The 23,525-nt window shown below is 36.9% G+C and overlaps 1 protein-coding gene across 3 annotated transcripts in view; it reads left to right on the plus strand.

The window, feature by feature from the left end:
- Nucleotides 1-1,464: 1,464 nt before the first annotated feature.
- The window catches only part of LOC139965766 (uncharacterized), a 90,047-nt gene continuing 67,986 nt past the window's right edge, over nt 1,465-23,525 (plus strand). The window contains exon 1 of one of the 3 annotated variants that reach the window (XM_071968454.1): nt 1,465-1,666. The gene's annotated coding sequence lies outside the window, so the exon portion shown is untranslated. Of the gene's footprint in view, nt 1,667-1,693; nt 1,920-20,959; nt 21,103-23,525 lie in introns of those variants that run through there. The other 2 variants (XM_071968453.1, XM_071968455.1) reach the window with 2 other exon arrangements.

Below are 23,525 nucleotides of genomic sequence, written 5' to 3' on the forward strand. Positions count from 1 at the left end.
ATGTTTCTATTTTCCTTTGTTAAGTGCTTAGAAACTTTTGTATTAGGTGCTATATAATGTTATTATTATTATTATTATTATTATCATCATCATTATTATTATTATTATTACTATTATTATCATTATTATAGTCGAAACACACTTCAGAATGTAGCATTGGACGTCTAAACGTCTATGATTTTTATTCGAGGGGGAGGAGGGGGATACCCAGGCTTCACTTACCACAAAGCCACACCCATTCCTTCATAAAGCCCCATGATTTGCCTGTGGCCCTTTCATCAATATTCATGCCCATACCTAAATCGGTCGGGCCGGGAATACAAACTCCCGTCCCTTTCTCACCTTTCAAATACTGTGCTTTAAAACTTAAATGCAGTGGGGGAAAATGAGTGATTTTAAACCACAAATTGCACCTGCAAGGAATCAAGTGACTTACCGAACTTTTTTTTCGACCCAATTTCGGTCAGTTGGTGCCCCATAGTTTACGAACCATCGCATTTGCTTAATTTCTTTCTTTCAAACAATAAATTTGTTGTAATCGTCAAAAGCACTACAAAGTTAAGTATTAAAACAAGTACCACAAGAGTTTAGCCAAGAAACAACAATAATAATAATAACAGTAATAATAACAATAATCATAATAATAAATTATACAGTGCAAACTTGTGTGTTGTTAAGATTGTCACAAGACGATTCCATATCACGCTTGCATTAAAATACTGAAGAAAAAAAGTCATTGAAGTTTTGTTAAAAATCTTTGAAACGTTTTTTCAGTTTCTGTGTCACATTCATAGGGCGAATTCCCCAATTAGTTATCTTCGGGTGCCCTGCAAATAAGTTGTAGTAGAGTCTCTCAGTTTGATGATGTTTCCGTGCCTCCCTGTTTGTTGAAATAAATATTAAGCTGTTGAAATTCCAACTAAGTGTTTCCCATATTGTTGTAAAAGTCTTTTTTCATCTTCAAACTGCTAATTTAATAACAAACAAATAAAAAGAGTTTAAAAAATTATTCCGACCAAACATTTCCCATTGTAATTTCTTTTTTTTTACGTTGAATGTTTTAGCAATGGTCGTATCTTAAAAATTTCAGTCGCGTAGTATAAATTAAAATGCGTATATGGGACTGCTTAACTATAGTCCGGATTTCGGAGCTGCCAAGGTTATAATCTGCCAAGGTTATAATCACTTAATCAATGTAAAAAAAATGTCATACGTTGTTCGTATTAATGCAGGAAAGGTGACAACCCTGCCAAGTACATAACCTTGAGAGAGGGGAAATCAAAGCACTGGCACAAAAATCTCCAACTGTCCCAATATAATTCTTCCAATAAAGTTCACAGAAAGTTAGGGCCTAACGGGTACACGCCTCTAATGAAACTTAAAGAAATAATTTATCTGTAGAAACTTAGATGTATAGCGCCGTCGTTTACTCGGGCTTTGCGTACTGTCCGTCAACAACTTTTTTTTCAAAGATTTATACCGGTATGAAAACAGCTATACAAGGCAATTTTCGTCTGATTGAAGCCCATTCTATGTATTGACTGCAGGATTCCTACGTGTTTAAATTTTAATGCTCCTGATCTGAAAATCTGATAAAGTTTTCTACGTATTGTGGTGAACGGTTGGTTGATTCTGTAAGAAGATTACGAATTTACCACCATATCAGGTGAGTTAGACAAGCACAACACAACTTTCAGGAAGTAGTTGGATAATCCAAAACAACGCGCACTATATACATGCTGTACATTATATACAACGGTGGTGGTTGTTCCTATCCAAGGACTTTTAACGTCGTTTAGTCCCCTTGATTAAACACTGCGTAGGTAGTGTGGAGTTTTTTCGGAAACGTGTGTGATCGATGGATAATCAAAATATTTGAACCAGCAGTTGCTTTATAGATGAAAGACTCCCAGTAATCGGTAGGTCGAATCAAAACGTAATAATGGAATAATTTAGCAGTAAACAACATGATTCAAAATGACCATTGCGGCATGTATAGGCTAACACAAGTAACAGTAACACATGTAGAGTATTATAGTGATAACGTTAGGCGAGTTTAGAAAATACGTTGTATTTACGCACGATAGGCAACTACCGAAATAGGCATACTCTGTGACTATGGCAGGTATTCAATTTCTACTTGGGAAGTTGTCCATGTTGCCAACATGTAACTGTGTGTGATGAAGCAGACTTTTATCTGGTAATACGAAGAATCAGTAAGCTAGGCAAGACTGCTGCAATAGGCATTTAGGCTTCCTAGTTTACATTATTACCTTCATTGGTAATAAGTAAATAGGTTGGTCACTTAGGCCTAGTACTCGGTAGAAGTGACAGTAGTAGCATGGACACTGCGAAGTTCGGACACCAAAGCATTAAACACCCCAAAACTATAACTTCCTTTTATTGACAAAGATGTAAGTACTTGCTTGCACACAGGTCATTTTGGAGAGAAAATAACTGTAGCTTTGTACTTTTTGGTGGAATTTGGCTCTTCCTGTAGGTTGTCATGGTGAAATCTTGTATTATCTTAGGGGTGTCCGAACTTTGCAGTGTTCCGAACTTCGCAATACTGACTATACTAGTACTGTACTAGTACCAACTTAATTTTCTATTCTTAATATAACGTAGGCAAACGTAAGGGCTTAGAACATCATCTCTAATTTCATAGAACATAGCATAGCCTCAGGTGGGTATATAAAAGATGTTCAAAAGTTCATTCAGTTCTGTATATTGTTTACTCTTGTGTAGACATTTGTTACCAGGCTAAAGTGTGCTAGGTTAGGCTAGATTTGAATATTCAAACCACTCAAAAGTTCCATAATAGAGAACCATGCACACTCTTATAAAAACACGGACTGAGATCTAGCATAGGTTAGTAAGAAGAACGAACTATGTGATTATGAACGGAATTATGATCATGCATTGTGCTGTTCAGTGCGTAAATTTGCTACAGTAGTTGTATGAATTTGGCAATATAACCAAAATATGTCAGTGCACAAAAGAAAAGGAATATAGTCTGGTCCCATTTAGAAATATTTCAGTTTGGATAATTTGAAGAAAGTTTCTGGGTTTCATCATGACACTTAAAGCACTGTGAGTATAGGAAGTACTAAATGCTTAGGTAAAAGAGTGGTGATAAAGTTATATTGATGAAAGAACATGTATACCTGCAATTAGCTTGAAATAGTTCATGTTGACACTTTTAATTCTCTGAAAGTAGACATTATTTCAATTAAAACTACTTTGGAACTGAGAACTCTTCTTTACGTTATGAATAAGAAAACACAGAAGTGTGTTTCACCTACAGTATTTGCTTTAATACATATATCCCAGTGCCGATGGCAATCCGGATAGAAAAATACCCATACTAATCCATGCATTAGTAGCTTGAACTGTTAAGAGTCCTTCCTGAAAATGTAGCGCAAATTATGTTATTTGACTTATATATTCTTTCAAGGAGGAAGGTGGAATTGTGTACACACATGTTTGTAATCACAAAAGAAGCCAGACGAGTCCTTGGTTTACTGTACTATTGACATTGAAAATATAGCACTTGAGGTCTAATAGATGCTTGACCACCTTCAACAGTTCTCATCTTCTTCGTCTTTCAAATTAAACTGTAGTCCATTTGTCTTTTCTCTCGTTCAAGTTTGTTCAAACGCGCAAGAAGTTTTATCGACATTTACTCATGTTTTTCATTGCACGGACATATGTATATTTCCTCTTGATTCACTGATAATTTTGATTGGAAAAGCAATAAAGGATGGTCCAAAGTTCTTTCAGGTCTGAATTTCATTAATCCCTGTATGAAAATGCAAGGTGTTTTTAACAAAGTACATTTGTATTCTCAAGTATTCTAATATGCTGTACAGAAGCTGTATGAATTAAGAACTACAAAATTTTCAGTGTTTAAAAAATAGGATATACAGTAAGTTTACTTTCTTCTTGAGTCCCTATACTGTAATTGTGACCAGAAAAGCCATTGAAACTTAGCACCACTAGTATTTGGTGGAACCTATAAGGTTACTGTGTTCCAATCTCAGAACTTAACTATGACGCTTAGACAGGGCCTACAGCACACAAAAATTTTGAAAAAGAAACTTTAGTCATTTAAAACAAACTCTCTGCCCTGTGTATTGAAAATGGAACCAAATATGTACAGTAACGTAAGTTTTGACACGATTTGTCTGACAACTAATTTTCAATCCCTCGATAGCTTGGAAACTGTGTAACCTAGGCCAACATATCAGTGGATTTCCACTTCAACCATTCATAATATGTTGACTGACAATGGTTCAATTCCACTTGTAGTCTTCAAAAAGACTCATACCACTTATCTGAATACTTACTGTGCTTTTGTGGTAATTGACCTGTTCTCCCATTCTTTTTATGAGATAACTATATTTTTAGCATGTCAGTTTCATAAGATTGTGATTGTCTTAATATCAGGTACATGTGGATAACCTACTCTACTCAAAACCTGTGTATATGTCAATAAGGGTACATTACTGGTGTGTATATGTCAATAAGGGTACATTACTGGTGTGTATATGTCAATAAGGGTACATCACTGGTGTGTATATATGTCAATAAGGGTACATTACTGGTGTGTCAATAAGGGTACATTACTGGTGTGTATATGTCAATAAGGGTATATTACTGGTGTGTATAAATCAATAAGGGTACATTACTGGTGTGTATATGTCAATAAGGGTACATCACTGGTGTGTATATATGTCAATAAGGGTACATTACTGGTGTGTCAATAAGGGTACATTACTGGTGTGTATATGTCAATAAGGGTACATTACTGGTGTGTATATGTCAATAAGGGTACATTACTGGTGCTCCAGTTCCTGCAGTAATGACTGTATCATCAATATTTTATTCCTTGCTGTATGCAAACGGAAATATTTGCAGTGGTGAAGTTAAACATGCGTGTGAGGATGTGGGTGTGCGTGTGTGTGCGTGAGTGTGTATCAGATGCCTTGGCTATAAGTTTAAGTGATAATTCCAACCAACAGTAAATTTGGATGCATGTACTTCATGGTACAGTATAATTTGGATCCACACTCTTGAGTACAAGAAACGTATAATTCAGTATGTTTTTTTTCTAGGTCAAAGATAGTTTGATGTCACAAGAGGTCATAGTCTGAAAACCTTCCTAACATGAAAATTCCAAATGTAAAAATGTGGATAAAAAGCAAAGACACTGTATTTGTTCCTATTGTCTATTCCATCGCAAACGTATCAGGGACGTTACAACTTACAAAATTATAGTTTGCAAACGAAACAAGATACATTGCTTTAATTTCACGGACCATTAAATCCATTAAATTTCCATTAAATTTGCTGAACAAATTGGATTAAGAAGTTATGTTACACTCAAGTATTTACAGTGTTTATTTATAACAATACATGCAGTTCTGTTCTAGACTTAAACTTTAAAGATGACTCTGTTCCACTCGGTAGGAAGTCTGACAATGACTATATTAAACTGTTTACCGGGCTCACTGCACTGTATCAGTTCTACAAACTTTATTTCTTAAACCAAACTTGTGGCTTCACTTATCCCACAGCCTTTTATACGTTACAGTACGTAGTCGGAAAGAATTCTTATTAAACAACATATTTTGAGTTAACATTAAAATGACCAACAATTGTTTATCTCCTATACAACAACTTTTGGTTAACTAAAAGTCACAGTTTTCAGTAAACCTACGCACTTCATCAAGTAATGACTGCTGTACGTTTACGTAATCCGGAGCAGACTGTAGACCAAAAAAAACCCCAACGCAATGAAGAGTTTATTGGCACAAAAACTATTGTTGGCTTATATTCATCCCACTGTATCATACAGTAATGCATACAGTGCATGGTTGAAGTGGAGGTTGGAGTTTATGTACAACCTAAGATATTACGTTTCGGTGTAATTTTCAAAGATCTGGTGTGACACGTCTTGTTAGTTTGTTCTAGTGTTTATTATATTCTTTTATACAACACCTAATAATATTCCGGCCATTTGATTGGTCAATTGCTCGTCGATTGCATGCAAAATCCGCTCTATTGCACTCTATGAAATAGAACCATGTGTTATACTTTTTTGATAGCACTTTTTTCAATGGTAAGATAGCAGAGAAACCTGTCTGTTCAAAACAATCTGTTGCATGAGTGCATTTTACATCCAATTATATCCAAATTTGAAGGTGTTGTATAAAACAAATAATGAATGGTTTCCATTCGTGCAATAGTGCAAATATTTCATGAGTTGAAAGATGTAATTTGTTCCATTCAACTCGGCTGCGCCTCGTTGAATGGAACATTCCATCTCTCAACTCATGAAATATATGCACTATTGCACTCATAACCATTTATTATTTGTATACTATACATACCTAGATATTTCTATAGGATTTAGTCGCCTACAGTAGACTTTGTGACCGATACACGTACCAAACACTGTCCTGCTTCATTTGATGGGTTTTGTCCTGAAACTGCTTTTTTCCTCTTATTCATATGTATTTGGTTAAATATTTGTGTCACTTCCTGATGGGCTATTAGAAGGGTTTCGGTCTTTGTGGAATGACAAAAGTGGAATTGGTCGTTTCACACAAACGGTTGGTCGATGAACCAGGGGTTAATTTATCTGGTATCCGATAGCAAACTGCTTTGTATGCAATACGGGTAAGTTGGTATATCTCTCCAAGTGTACAACAGATGTATAGCAGCTTTTTGTAGACAGGAATGTTAGTACTTTATATGAGACAACGTTCAGAGCGTTCAATCTTGCTCCACAAAAAATTTGAACCGCTGTAAAAGTTGACATTTTGATCAGTCATTAACAGACAACAGCTTAATGATACTTACCTCTTTGTGTTGGTTTTGATCAGCCATTGTTTCATATCGGTATTAATCATGCATTGGGATTTATATATTACAGTACCTTGGCTCATCTTGTTCAATGTGAAACAATAAAAAAAAACAATTAGCAACTCTCTGAAACATTTCTGATAATATATTTCTGGCAAGGTGTCATAAACAGGCCTGGATACGTAATGAAAGTGTGTGGGTGGTTGATGGAAATTTAATTGGGTCGAATGAATCAGTCATTAGTAAGTACTCATAATAACAGGAAATTCGTTAAGAAGTACTTTACATAAGATAAAACCTGGTCTCCTTTTGCATTAATTAGTACATTGTTTGTGATGTGATGTGTGAATATGATTTCCAAGGAATGTCTGACAACAAATGTCAGATCTGGTTATTTTAACCCCAAATAATTATCTAGCCTATCCTTGTTTTTGTCAAAGTAATATTCAAGAATGTGTGAGTCTCTGCTGACTATTAGCTGACAGTATTACTAAATGATTGACACATGCACATACAGACTCCCATGTGTCGGTGAGGGGGGGGGGGGCGAGGAGGTAAGTTGACAGGATATGGCATACTTAAAAACTGCTTTTCTGAGCTGATCATTGGGGTAGTGGATATGTCTTTGGACCTGGAGGTGATCAACTGCTAATTTATTTGTGTACCGGAAGGTTTTTCTAATGATTTGACGGTGTTAAGAAATAAATAATTACCTGGTAGATGTGGCCAGAGATAATCTCCTCCAATTAAGTACAAAGTACAGAGTGTGTGTTATTTCTTGGTTAAAGAGATGGGATCCCCTAGATCCAGAGAAAATACAAAACAAATCAGCTCTCACACTTATCCTAGTACTGCAGGATGCTCTCAATTTCAGTTGTGTGGTTGGCATGTAGCCAAACTTAGTCCCAACAGTATCTATGTTTTAGTTAATTAGCTAATTGAGGAGCTATTTGAAACTTAATTCCTGTAAAAAAAAATGTAGTTTATTCAATTGGCTGGTAAATTTTCATGTCTAATACTGAAGTAAAAAAAAAATTGAAAATGTTAAAATAGCTCAATTTTCTGAGATGAATATTAATCAGAAAAAAAGTTGAGATGATGAAAATAGTGATAATTAAGTCTAATTTTTGATTTATTTGTTCATTATCCTTCATTAGACCCATCCAACCCCCATCCCCCCCCCCCAAAAAAAACCCACCAAAAAACAGGAGACTTATCTTAGTTTGATCAATGCAATCTTAGTTTGGTTAATACATGGTAAACATAGTATGTGTTCATTTGGTACTGTAGGTTTGCACAAGATGCTGGTCACAAAAATGTACAAATGAGTTGCTTTAATCTTCCTACCAGTAAAAATTTGTCCGGTAGCAAAAAGAGAGAGAGAAAAATAGAGAAAAAAATCAAACACATCGAGAACAATCTGAAGGAGATTATCAATTGTGATTCCATTCGTCACTGAATGAAGATCTAAAAGTAACTCTGTGCCCCATTTGTACCTGTTTACCTCTCACATAATGTACGCTTTCAGTGATTATGATTACAGAAGATTACACATCAAATTTATATTTGTTTGTATAATTTAACAAACATGCATTTGATGGGTGTTCACTTTGAGAAACATCTATAGTGTTTACCATTGTATAACACGCCCTACTTTTGTGATAAGATGATTCAATATGACTAAAATTAATGATATCCATTGAAAGAGCAAATTTATATTTGTTACAGAATAAGTGCAGGTAGTCAGATTCACTGTTAACCTAATTAATGTGTGTTTATAAAGTAACTATGAAGAGCATGGCATACAACAGTTATACTGATCTAGGCACTGGATGCATTATACGCTTTATAGTTCAATACCAAAAATGACTGTATAATTACGTAGTATAATGAAAATTCTAGGTATGAAAAGAATAGATTAAAAAATATGTTTTGTCTATAAGCTAGATTTTAACTATATCTTGAAAACAACTGTTTTAGTTTGGGACACAAACTTATGGTAATTTTTACAATTTACTTTCGTAATTTATTTCAATGACATTTCAGTAAAGTCATATTAACTGATTTTGAAATTTGCTGAAGAGTTGGACAGTTAATTCGTCCCATGTGTAACTGGGACTTTTATTGAAAAAACTTACTAGTATTGGGATTATGTTAAGCTGTCTTAACTCTTGAAGTGATTTTAATAGCCTTGGTTAGCATTAGGCTTAGGTAATCCTCTTAAGGTCTATGCACCCTGTGTCCACTAAATCTTATGGCGAGCGATCTTTCCAGTACTCCTCAACACTCCTTTGGAATAAACTCCCACTCAACATAAAGAATGTCGTGTCTGTGGAGATGTTCAAAACTGTTTTGAAGACACACCTTATTTCATTGTTATAATTTGTTATGTTTACTCTTATTGTATATTGTGTACATATCTTTCACTTTCTTTTGAACAGCGCGGCGAGACTTTATTGTAAGTTGCGCTATATAAGAACTGTTATTATTAAGGTCCATAATCCTTGCATAATATACATGTACAGGGAAGGGAAGGGAAGGGAGGAAACTAATTGATATTGCTAAAACTTGTCTTTTAGGTGAGCATGTTGTCATAGCAACTGTGATATGGACTGCCTGAAGAATTTCATCCAAAAATGTTGCTCCTTTGGTATCCTCTCCTGTATCCAATGATTGGAGTTATTTTCAACTTGGTTCAAGGAGTGCCACATTTAAATCCAGTAAGATAGTCACGATTGTGTTAACTATATAGAGTAAAGTAGTAATAATAACATGGGCTGCAAAACAAAAACACCATCAAACTTCTTATAACGTTTTTAAACAAGCTGGGATAACTTTAACCTTTCCTCTTTCAACAATCCTCTAGGGGATTAAACTCTCTGTCCTACCCTCTCTAACTTGTGAGGGTGGGAGTTGAAAAAAATTAAATTAAATGGAAGGGACCCTAAGACGTTTCTCATGTGCTTTCCTCCATCCAATTGTCTCTGCTATTTTTCTTTCGACATCAGTCTTTGCGTGGTAATGCTCATGTTTTCAACTCCTCCTGGCATTGCTACATGTATGTATGTACATATATATATGTCTATTGCCTTTCTTAAAAAAAATTCAGTCCCTGTCCTGAAGAAGCTCCTTTAATATGGTTCTCGAACATGTTTCAACCGGCTAACACAACGTGGGCTGCAAGTACTATCTGAGCTCTCAGCTCTGATGCAATGGCAAATACTTTACCCCCTCACTTCCCTGTCTTCTTACAATAACTGCACTCTAACTGTACCTTGTCTGGACCACTTGGAAACCTAAGGTTAGCAATGTCCCCTCTCTCGCTATGATGGGGCCATTTCGGCCTACCACCACCTCCTTATTCTAACAACCAAACTGTCCGGGCAGAGACAGTAAGGATAGTTAAAGATTATATCTGGAAAAAATTCTACATTTGCTAAAAGCATCATGTTTACCATTAATAATTTTTGTACATCTTTTATGCAAATCAAATATCAGATTTTAGAAATCAAAATTATTTATATTTTACTCAGGGTTGTGTTATCTCAGAACTAACTAGATGAACAAACACTGGCAAGGACATTAAGTTAGAGAGTCCTCACAGGTTTACATCTCTTGAAATTAAAGCCAAATAACGGTTGGTGGCCTTTCATGAATGTTATATTACATTTTCATTGCATTTGACAGTACATGGATTGAGTAGTGATGTACTAAATACAACAGCTGTGTACTGTAACATCACATCATATATATCCCTTGCATGTTATGCATTACACTGTACTACTGCATTACTGTACTAGTAGAGTGGCTGGTAGTGATGATGCAAATGGTGATGAAGTAATAGCAAAATCAAAGTGTTTACACACTATGTATCATTATGGTTTGTGCGGCAAGTTTGCTCTCTGTTTATATCAAAAGTAGGCTCTCGAGAATCAGTCGTTAAAATAATTGAGAAAAACAGCCCGATGATTGCACAACTTCAGTGAGTCACTGGGACAGAGGGATGGACAAGATTTTAATCCTGAGCAGGGAACGATATTTCCTCCATGTCAGGAAAGTAAATGCATGATAAGGTACTGGATATATAAATAAAGAGAATTTAGAGAGAGGGGATGAATAACATTGAGGCAAAGGGAAACTACGCTATGTCAGCGGGAAATCAAAAATTGGAGACCAAACATTCATGAATCAAATGAAAATATTTGTGATCAAGGGAAGGTATTTGTGCAGTCATCAAGGAAGAATACTCCAGAATACATCACACCTGGATGCTCTATTACTCACTGCTTAAGTGATGTTCAAGGTCATCAGTACTGTCCCCTCCCCCACCACCCTCTCCACCCCCTCCCCTTAAAAAGAAAAAGATAGTAACCAGAGCTAAAAGTTTTCAAAATTACTCATCTGGTGGCTGTCATTCCCAAACCAGACAGAGAGGTGGTTTCAGTTAGGTAATTAATTGCCTTTGAACAACAGTCCTGAACGCTCTTCATGAATGAGGATGGTGTTAAACTGCTTTATGAATATGAACATGTGTGACCATTACATGACTGTCTAGCATATTTGGGAGCTATTCTGACGACCTTTAAACTCTCAAGCACTTTCTGTTTCAGTCAGGTATTGTCTGTATCCTTTAAATCCAGGTAATGTAGTGGGACTTGTATTGATTTATGTGTGGGAACTTATTGTTCAATGTCTTTGAAATGTGTTTGAAATGACCAATGGTTGTCAGGGTATTGTCTCAGGTTATCAGCCTTGTACCTTCACCTCGATAAAGCCCTTTGTATTGTTATCGCATGTAGTCATACAGTACCTGTAAACCAACAATAGGGATCAGTTTTACATGATGCATGCTACAAGGGTACCCCTTAATCCTTTTGGATGATTTGCAAAAGTAATTCACAAAGTTTTCAGACTGAAGTTCCCTTTTTGTGGATCTTTCAGTCAATTTGTCGAGACTTGTCGAGTTTTTGTTTAGTAGTATTGCCCCACAACAAAGATACATTAATTTGCAATGCCATACATGTACAGTATAACCATTCTACACTGAAATCTGGACCACACTGGGAGTGAGTGTTGGAATATATATTGACCACTCCCTATGTATGAAACATGTTTATTTTGTGAGTTCTACAATACATTATACATTCCAGTATGTATCTTACTGAGCTTCAACTTAAATCGTTGACTTTTACACTGGATTCTACATTAAACTGAAAATATCCTATGGCTAACTTGCTTCTAAGTTATCTTACCATGTGTGCAGTTATGAGTCATTGTACTGAATAGCAAGGCTTTGTAATTAATGCACCCCCGTAATTGACACACCTTTAAATGTTCCTAGATATCACCTTGACAACCATACTGCAGACAACCTTTACCTTTTTGCACCTAAGTGCAGGGATATGTTATTCACAAGTATGAATCCGTTTCAAGTATGTGCCCATGAAGTTTTGGTTCATTTAAAAGCTTTTCACACACTCTCCCCAATGTTGCAAGTATTTTTCGCTTTTGGAAATCTTACTCTCTAAAAATAACCAAAATTACCTTGAGATGACGCCACTACTCCGTAAGAATGATCCGTCTGCTACTTCTAGGCATGCAAAGTGTGTGTACTTTATGACCTATAGATGCTATGTTGTAATCAGTCAGCTGTTTACTGGTCGGCCAAATTTGCATATTTCTTAGTGCACCTTAAAGCAGTAGGGACAACAGAGAAATTATGAGGAGATTGTGATACACACATTAAATGCTCTCTTAGTCTATTTTGTGTTTGGTCAGAGGCTCAGAGCATGGCAGACATCGTACAAAGTCAATGGATACACGCAAGCACACAGTAAGCTTATGGACAAATGATGAGTCAATTAAAGGGGTGTTAACGGACTTGACACATGAGACGTCTTCCAGTCAGAATCTTCTCAACTGTACCTTTTGTGGGAACAGAAGAATACATTTTCGGGGGTTACTTTATTCTGAGGAACTACTCATCTTAAAAGTGCTTACAGGTGAGTGTTTTGAGGTTTTGCTTAATGGATATCGTTCAACAATTCCGTTAAGTGCGTCAATTTCAAAACAATCATGCTACTTCAAAAGTTGTATTAACTAATGGCTAGTCTGAACGGCTTCACTAAATGGACTTTCTCCACTGACAGTTTACAGGCCACTCACATGAGCACGTGACCACAGATTTACTTCGTTCCCCGCTTACCTGTCTCCTCACAACTTTAGCACAGCATTCTACCGTGTCTAGTATGCATGAGTAAACACTTTGGATGGTAGAATGAGAAAGCAGGGCATTGACCGGATAGGACCGGTCACTGAGGGTGCACAGTGTTAAAAGATTACCAGGGCATACTAGACACGGTAGAATGCGGTGCTAAGGTTGTGAGGAGACAGGTAAGTGGGTCACTCGTAAATATATAAACCAGTAGGTTTTATAATGTTTACCTTACCATGTGCTCCATCTTCCCCCCTCCCCTCCCCATCTCCTTCCCTTCCCCTCGCCTCCACAGCCCATCACCCTCCCCTCTCCCTATATCCTGCTGTACTAAAGACTGTCCATAGGCTGATGCTCTTCCTTCAATATCTACTCCTGAGTTTGTTTATATTCCAGAATGAAGTAGTTCCTACTTTTATTGCATCTCATTTGTGTTCTTCTCACTAGGAGCTAATTGCATAAGTGAATACTTAACACCTTGAAGTGAATCTTTGGATAGATTTACACCACCTTTGGAAGCAAACTTCATCAACTGTCACCTGATGAGAAACAAGCTATGATGCATTTCTCATCACATCATCTATCCGTCTACTTATTTTGCCATCCGGCACCCGCTCTCTTAACCACGGTATCTTAGCAACCAGTTGCATCTATCTAAAATGCTCTCTAAGGAGCATTTGTTGTTATCATGTTCATCCTTCAGTTATGAGCTGATCTATCACAAATCAGATTTTTGAAACCTTTGGGAAGACTAGAATTTGTCCTAAATTTTTAAAATGACTTTTTTCGGCATGTAAAAGGATCTTTTGGAAAGGTCGTTCATTTCATGTAATTCAAGAGAAATCTCGTTAAGGTTAGCAAATACTGTAAATAAACAACGGCAACATGACTGGTTTTCCCTGGCTATAAATTGAAAAGCACAGACATAGAACAAGGAAAGTGAATTGAAGAGGAAGCAATATTCTAGGGTTGAGTTTAATTTCAAGAATGTACTTCCTGTTTATTCCTTCTGTCATTTAATTAATCAATTCACAAAGCAACTATAGGTGTATCCTACTGTACAAATGAATGAAACATGCAGTTTCATATTTTCAGTAAGTGCTAAGTTACAACTTTCTAGGGTTAGGCTATGTTATTTCAAGAATGTACTTACCTGTTTAATTTCTTCTGATATTAAATTATTTATTCAAAAAGCAACTATATGGGTATCCTACTGTACTAATGAATGAAAACATGCAGTTTCATATTTTGTGTTTACAGTCAGTAAGTGCTATGTTACAACTTTCTAGGATTAGGCTATGTTATTTCAAGAATGTACGTCCCTGTTTATTTTTTCTCACATTTAATTATTAATTCAACTATAGGGGGTTCCTACTGTACGAATGAATGAAACATGCGGTGTCACATGACTCACATCTTTGTTTTTACAGTCACTCAGTGCTAAGTTACAACTACTCTTTGTACTACAGTGATTATAGTCACCAAAACTTTTTCTTCTTCTTTTGATCGACTGAATATTACCTGGGAAACAAATGAAAAGATGGCTGGTTGAATTGAGGAAACCTTTAGACAACTCATAAAAAGCTAGGCTTGCATAAATGTACAGTAAGTGTTTCCTGTGTTTCTCTGATGTCAAAAGCCCTTAATTAAATACACATTTCTTTAGACAGTGTTACTATTCATAGTACATCACCAGACTTGAGTTGAGTCAGTTGTAATACCGTTCAAGTAGATTATATATATTGATTCTTTGATTACTACAGCGATTGAGTGCCTTCCTCATACTGTATGAATAGCCTTACAGTGTAATACTAAAGTCAATGTACTGTATCATGTACTGTACTGTATGTTGCTATTAGCAGTGACCCTTACTACTCTCTTTCCATTAGCTACACTGTAGTATATTAACTTGTCATTTCGCTAATCTCCCTTCAATCATCAAAACTACTGTAGATCTTAGATTCACCAGTTTGTTGACTAATTGGAGAAATAATTGCCCGCGGTACTCAAACCATGTTTTGATGTTATCTTTAATGCAAAAGGAGCCTGTTATGACAATCTCAGTATAGTGATATTTTGAGAAACTTAAAAAGAACTGAGTAGTTTGTTAAGAGTACACTCCATGACTACTTATCCTCTTGCATGAAGACAATTCCAGACGGTGATACATTGGTCCATGGGACATGAAACTGTTGGCAGTTTTGTTCCTAAGAGAAGTATTACCAGACAGTTGGGCTGGGATATGAAGGGGGAGGGGAGGGGTGTTGGTGGGGGTGTTAGTAAAGATGTTAAAAGTTTTCATGAGAAAATGCAAAAATAGTTTGAGATGAGTTCACCATTCTGTAACCTACAGTAACCTTTTAAGTTTGTCAAAAGATCAGTGCACAGCTTTGATTTTGAATTCTTCTTGCTCCCAATATGCAATTAACATTTGCAAACACTACTTTTGGGGTTAGAAATTGTTATTGACTTACTTTGCTTGTCTCAGACCTGTTTCTTGTGTGCTTACTTGTTCTCTGATCTATCTAGGCTTGGACCCCCCCCTAAAAAATTGGCAACATTTTAGCACTGCTCTCCCATTGAATCAAGTTGGGATGGCCTGATCCCTTCTCTCCCCCCCCCCCCCTCTGCACGTTTTCTCATACTTCCATTCCACCATTCGGAAGACTTACAAGGGAAAGAGTTTTGGAATTTTTGGTTGAGGTTTCCTGAATGTAGCAACCACCTGCATTCAAGTTCTCATCACTCATGTAAAATACTCTTTTAATTTAATTAACTTCTCTCATTCCTTACCTGTCTCAACCCTACTATTGCACTGTCTATATATAGCATAGATTAACTACTAACATTTTACCATTGCTCCCCCCCCCCCCCCCCGTCATTGACCTCTTCCACGTCATTACCCATCAACTGTCCTGAATCTACCATTCAAACATCTAACATAACAACCTGTATCTGGTAACAAGTTTCCATCTTTAGGAATCAGTTGGTGTTTTCAACCAAGTTTCTTTCAGGTAGCTCCTGAGGTAATCAGTGGTTTCCTAGCTCTTAATAACCAAACCAGTATGTATATTCTGACTGATATGATACACAGTTGTAGGCTCTGAAAAAAAGGACGATGCAGGGTAGTTTGACAGTAGATGTCTTTCGTGCTCTTGAATTGAAGAAAATAGACACTCCCTCTGCAATAATGGTAGCTTCCAGATCCATGATGGTCTGTACTTCCTGCTAGTCAATGTCTTGTCCCTTGATGTTGCATCGTCATCGTAGAGTCTATAACTTCCCCTGCAGCACATTTAAGGTGGCATCATGGGTTTTGCCATGACTGGTGACGATATTAAGACATTTCCTGTTTTTTTTCTCGGTTAGTCACTCTTCATTTTCCCTTTTCAGACGGTTATGCCTTGTCAAAGGTTGTTTCATGGCTAACCTCATCCATGTCAAATTGTTTTTCTTTATTGTCTGGGTAGTATTGCAGGTTAGGAGTACTTGGAAATTTTGTCAGAGATGCACGGTCTTGTTATTGTTTATTTATATAATATATAAACTTATAACCATTATTTGCAGCCTGCAACATATCAATGAAACCAGAAATGGATCTTTTGCCACTAGACTGTTGTGAAAAGGAAAAAAATTAGTTTTATTCCTCTCAGGCAAAGACCATACAGTATCTGTGGGTAATTTTCTACCTTAGTGTGCGGCAACAATTATGAAATCATTGTTGAAAATGTTATGCTCAACTTTATGGCATATTATCTTGTTAAAACCTAATACAGGTTATCATATGTGCGTTTTACATAGGAATGTACGGTAGTAAAGGAAGTTTGCAGTACTAATTATTATTGAGATTGATTAATTTATAATTGTGAGAGATGTTTTATTTCTATTTAGTTACTGTATACTGTAAATTAACATGCAAATCTCAATGATCTCATACTCCACTGTATCTATTACAGGGCTTGGATTATATCAGTTTGAAATTGTAAAAGGGTTGAGATTCCGTTGGAAATGTAATATTCCAACAAGCCATCTCTCCTTCCTCTTCCCTTCCCTTCACTCCCCAACCCCTCTCCCACCCTTCCCCTTTCCCACTCTTTCCCCTCTCCCACCATTATCCCTCTCCCCTAACCCTGCTTTCCCTCCCACTTCCACTCCCCAACCCTCTCTCCTCTCGTACCCCTTCACCACTCCAATCCCACCAAACTTGCAGATGGAAATGCTGAATCAACTGCAAAATAAGGTTGCTGTACATAGACAAATTGGCAAATTGGTTAATGATCTGGTCCAGTCTTGACAATTTCCATTCTGACATTTTCTACCTTTTGACTTCTGAGGTTACCTATTTCTATTGTAAGTTGATAAACAAATATCTTTATTACGCCATAACGATAATAATATTGTACCACACTAATATAGTCACTAAAGCCTTGTTGTGCTGAGAGAAGAAAGACAAGAGTATAAACAGAAACCAAACACATAACACAGAGCATAGATGAGTTTTCAGTAAATGATTTAACATTAAACACAGATTCAGTTTCACATTTACCATACATGTGTTTAATTAAGTCATATGTCTAATTATGTATTATAAATAGTTCCACATGAAATTTAGATAACATTACATACTGTACACTTGTTAGAACAGAGAAACACTGCAGTAGACACATAGACAAGTGAGTCATTTGGGGAACTGTTTGATCTTCTGATGATCCGATCTTTGTTATCAGTAGTATTCTCATTGTAGGTAGTAAGGGCTTGTTTGTGATCAGTTAATTCAGGTTAGGCCCTGTTTTCTTGTTAACTGATGTATATTCTAAGTATAACTTTGTGATCGCTTACTGGCAATTCAGAATAATTTACTTCACTTTGCTCTTCTCTTTACATATGTCTGCACAGTCCAAAACCATTTTCCCACCTTCCTATGCAATCAGTAATACTTATGCACTGCAGCCCACCATATCCCCACCTTCCTATGCAATCAGTAATACTTAAGCACTGCGGCCCACCATATCCCCACCTTCCTATGCAATCAGTAATACTTATGCACTGTGGCCCACCATATCCCCACCTTCCTATGCAATCAGTAATACTTATGCACTGCGGCCCACTATTTCCCAATCTCCCTATGCAATCAGTAATACTTAAGCACTGCGGCCCACTATATCCCATCTTCCTATGCAATCAGTAATACTTAAGCACTGCAGCCCACCATATCCCCACCTTCCTATGCAATCAGTAATACTTAAGCACTGCGGCCCACCATATCCCCACCTTCCTATGCAATCAGTAATACTTATGCACTGTGGCCCACCATATCCCCACCTTCCTATGCAATCAGTAATACTTATGCACTGCGGCCCACTATTTCCCAATCTCCCTATGCAATCAGTAATACTTAAGCACTGCGGCCCACTATATCCCATCTTCCTATGCAATCAGTAATACTTAAGCACTGCAGCCCACCATATCCCCACCTTCCTATGCAATCAGTAATACTTAAGCACTGCGGCCCACTATATCCCCACCTTCCTATGCAATCAGTAATACTTAAGCACTGCGGCCCTCCATATCCCCACCTTCCTATGCAATCAGTAATACTTATGCACTGCAGCCTACCATATCCCATCTTCCTATGCAATCAGTAATACTTAAGCACTGCGGCCCACCATATCCCCACCTTCCTATGCAATCAGTAATACTTAAGCACTGTGGCCCACTATATCCCCACCTTCCTATGCAATCAGTAATACTTATGCACTGAGACCCACTATATCCCCATATTCCTATGCAATCAGTACCACTTGAGCACTGCGGCCCACTATATCCCCATCTTTCTATGCAATCAGTAATACTTATGCACTGAGACCCACTATATCCCCATATTCCTATGCAATCAGTAATACTTAAGCACTGCAGCCCACTATATCCCCATCTTCATATGCAATCAGTAACACTTTAGCACTACGGCCCACTATATCCCCATCTTCATATGCAATCAGTAACACTTTAGCACTACGACCCACTATATCCCCATCTTCATATGCAATCAGTAACACTTTAGCACTACGGCCCACTATATCCCCATCTTCATATGCAATCAGTAACACTTAAGCACTGCGGCCCACTATATCCCCATCTTCATATGCAATCAGTAACACTTAAGCACTGCGGCCCACTATATCCCCATCTTCATATGCAATCAGTAACACTTTAGCACTGCAGCCCACTATATCCCCATCTTCATATGCAATCAGTAACACTTTAGCACTGTGGCCCACTATATCCCCATCTTCATATGCAATCAGTAACACTTTAGCACTGTGGCCCACTATATCCCCATCTTCATATGCAATCAGTAACACTTTAGCACTGCAGCCCACTATATCCCCATCTTCATATGCAATCAGTAACACTTTAGCACTGTGGCCCACTATATCCCCATCTTCATATGCAATCAGTAACACTTTAGCATTGTGGCCCACTATATCCCCATCTTCATATGCAATCAGTAACACTTTAGCACTGTGGCCCACTATATCCCATCTTCCTATGCAATCAGTAACACTTTAGCATTGTGGCTCACTATATCCCACTTCCAGTACACCGGCCATTGTCCCTTACATTTGAATCTTCCATTCAGTACACGTATGTATTTTCACAAATTTTCGTTCGGTATGTTCGTATGTACGCCATTATTGGTATCCGCTGAAATGACTGTTATTGGTACTTAATTGTTTTGGAACTATAATTGAGGCTGCAGTTGTTGCCAATTAGGTAAAGACCTCTGATAATTGACATTGTATGCATACATTTAAAGCAGTATGTCGCATGGTGGTACATGTTTCATATTACTTTAATACACAATCTGACTGAAGACTTGAGTAAGTCTAAAATTCAGTTCATCAAGCTTATATTGCTTTGTGTTCGTAATGATATTCCTTGTTATTCTGGATTTGGTTGGGTTTGGAGACTGTTGGTACTAAAACACTGAAGTTTACAACATCACAGGTCTAATATTGACCTTTCCTGATGATAAAGCTAAAGATAGTGAAGGGAAAATATAAAACCTTTTACATTTTCTTCATTCCTCACTTCCCTGGCTCCTCACAATAGCAGAACTCTTGCAGTAACATGTGTAGAGCACTGGTTAAACTTATACTGTACTACCATCCTCTTCTGGTAACTGGCTCATCCCTACCTCCCTTCCTCCCCCACCCCAGCCCCATCTTATTGAAATTCTCAATATCCTAGATGGTTCTATGACTTCTTCACACATCAGACACAATAGCTCCCCCCACACCCTATAGCTGTTCTGTGGAGTTGCTTGCCATAGGCATTTTAAACACTATTAACATTTAACATGTATGTGTATTTAGTTTGTATAAAGACCACAGAAATACACTGACAATTATTATCTGTTTGTTCTGCTCTTGAAGGGATTTAGCAAAACCAAGAATTGATTAATGCACTTACTGAAAAAGGTCATGGTGATATTTTCTGCTCCGTTTAGAATGATCTGCTCACATGAACTGGAACAAAGAACGTGAGAACATTTCTATTATTTTTTTCTGATAAATGGAAACAAATATTTGGACTAACACTCTACTCTCCAATTTTGATGGTTGACAATAAAATATAAAAAATAAAATAACTTCCCAGGAATTTATTTAGGTGCTGCTGAGAGGTTCTGTAGACTTGACATGTAACCTTGGATATGCTTCATAGCTTTAACCCTTTTTTTTTATCAAGGTTCAATGATCACACAAGGGGTGTAGCATTTAAATTAGTGTACACAGGCCAGAAAATTAACAATGATTTCTCATAATAGCCTTGTTCATTATCAATTCAGTATCAGGCACACCAGAGCGAAATGTGTCTCAGTTGATCAAACGCACACAGTAGGATAGGGCATTGGCTAAACATCTACAGTGTTTGATACAAGTTTTATGGGACGTGGATTAAAAGAAAATGACTTGGCTTTTTTATTTTGTCTGATGATTATGTTGAATATTAATTTGGTGAGTTTAAAAACTTAACAATTTCATTATTTTAAGTACAAATCTGATAAAAAAAATAAGGTATGCATTTATTGGAAACTTTTAATGGTAGTTAGTATAGTAGAATTGAGGGTGATATGGGAAAGACTATGGTTAGGTTTCATCTTATAGTGTTAAGTGGTCTCTAAAGAAATTCTATTGAATTGTTGTTCAGTTTAGGCCATTTTGGTTACTTGATGGATAAGAACTCTGTTAAGTCATGGGTAAGCACAGTAGGTGTGTCCCATCCTTTTGTTTGAGTTTTGAGATTTTGGAGATTTGGAATTTTAAACCAAAAGTACAGTTTTTACCTATTAGGTAATTACTATACCCGATGTAATGACACTTATATATAACAGTTGTATACTTAGTGTATACTTAGTATATCCTCAGTGTATCAGGTTTATTTTAATGCTGCTTCATTGCTGGTAATGCGATACCACCGCCCGGTGTGGTTTTATTGACAGTTAGAACCCATCATATGTTTGTACATGATATAAACTACACTAAGTGTACTGTATGCTGAGTATGTAGAGATTTGTCAGGTCTCCTATACCTACAGTACATGCCTACACTGGGAAGTATCTGACGTATATAATCTTTGAATTGTCGTGAGATTATTAACAACGTGAGTGATCCTGGGACCTTTCATGATATCCCCTTAGATTGCAAGATAATGTAAGTTGTCTTCAAGGGAAATTTAATGACTAGTAACATGCAGAACAACTTGCCATTTGGTCTCGTTCCCACTTGCCTTGTATTTAATTCGCTCTTTGCTTACCTGTCTTCCCCACAACCTTAGCACCCTCGTTCTACCGTGCCTAGAATGAACTGGTCACTTTCCAGTCAATCTAATGCTATCTTGTTGTAGCAACGAAGGATAAAGCTTAAAATTGCCATATTTCAATCAATGTAATGTCGTTCTGTTTTAGTATGGTCATTTATATGTGGTCCTCTCGTACCTTTGACCTCTCTGTAACCTTTCAACACTGTGCGCCCTCTATGACTGGCTCCTCTGGTCAATGCCTTCCCTTCTCATTCTACCATCCAGTTATCAATTTAAAGTTGATTTAAAGTTATACAATAACAAAATGGCATGTTCACTACGCCACTTTAGACAGGTGTTAGCTACAGCAGCAGAACACGACAAATGCAAATGAATATAACTTCCAATGTAAATACATGCGTTGGTATAATTATGTGTCAGTACAAGGATAAATAAGCTGCCTCATTATTTGCATGTCGCCTGTTGGCTCTCATCATATGTAGCCTTTCTAGCAGTCATAGATAACAAAAAACAGAATTAATTGAAAGAGGTTCAAATGATAAATGCCATTCAAAATTGTTAGAATGACTCGATTGTTTATTTTAGAAGCTTGATTAACTAAAGGCATTTTTTCTAGCATTGAACATGTTTAGTTCTAACTTCTAAGCTTAAAATTGCAACAACAAAAAACTTAACAACACGATGAAATTAAAGAGAAAAATGTGCATTTTAAGGTTTTTCAACAAAGGTATGAAACATAAGTTGTGTGATTGCTTGATTCACTACGTTCCTTGCTTACCTGTCTCCTCACAACATTTGCACCTCATTCTACCGTGTCTAGGATGCCCTGGTAATTTTTTAACACTGTGCACCCTCAACGACTGTTTTAGGGAAAATATAATTCAAATACGAAAATCTTCCTTTTAAAAGACTAAAAAATTTAAGACATTCTGTCATTTCTTGTCTGCATAGTCGCTTGTGAGTGCTTCTTGTTACAAAATTATCTTGTGACAGTCAGAAAATGTGAGGCACCAGATAGACTAGCTTAGTATGGAGGGCCTAATTTAAAAAAAAATTGGTTTCAAAGGATCTTTAGGCCTCAACAGAAAAGATTGGCGACTCATATTTGTGAGGTATCTAGTATCACTAACTGTATTGTTTATGAATTGATGGACTAGTAATATGGTAGTAATAGAACTTGTTCCTATCAGGTAAATAAGCTGATATAAATTTAGTGTCATTTCTCCACAAACCTTGCAAACCCAGTGAATGCAACACAATTTATGATGCCCATACGGAAGTCCTTTCCAGTTACAACTATGCAAAATGGTCAAACTGCTGTGCAAAAATGGTCAAACTGCTGCGCAAAATGGTCAAGCTGCTGCGCAAAATGGTCAAGCTGCTGCGCAAAATGGTCAAACTGCTGTGCAAAATGGTCAAGCTGCTGTGAAAAATGGTCAGGCTGCTGTTCAAAATGGTCAGGCTGCTGTGCAAAATGGTCAAACTGCTGTCCAAAATGGTCAAGCTGCTGTGCAAAATGGTCAAGCTGCTGTTCAAATTAGTCAAACTGCTGTTCAAAATGGTCAAACTGCTGTGCAAGTGGTCAAACTGCTGTGCAAGTCCGAAGATGTACCTGTAT

The sequence above is a fragment of the Apostichopus japonicus genome, chromosome 3 (assembly GCF_037975245.1).
Source record: "Apostichopus japonicus isolate 1M-3 chromosome 3, ASM3797524v1, whole genome shotgun sequence".
NCBI lineage: Eukaryota > Metazoa > Echinodermata > Holothuroidea > Aspidochirotida > Stichopodidae > Apostichopus > Apostichopus japonicus.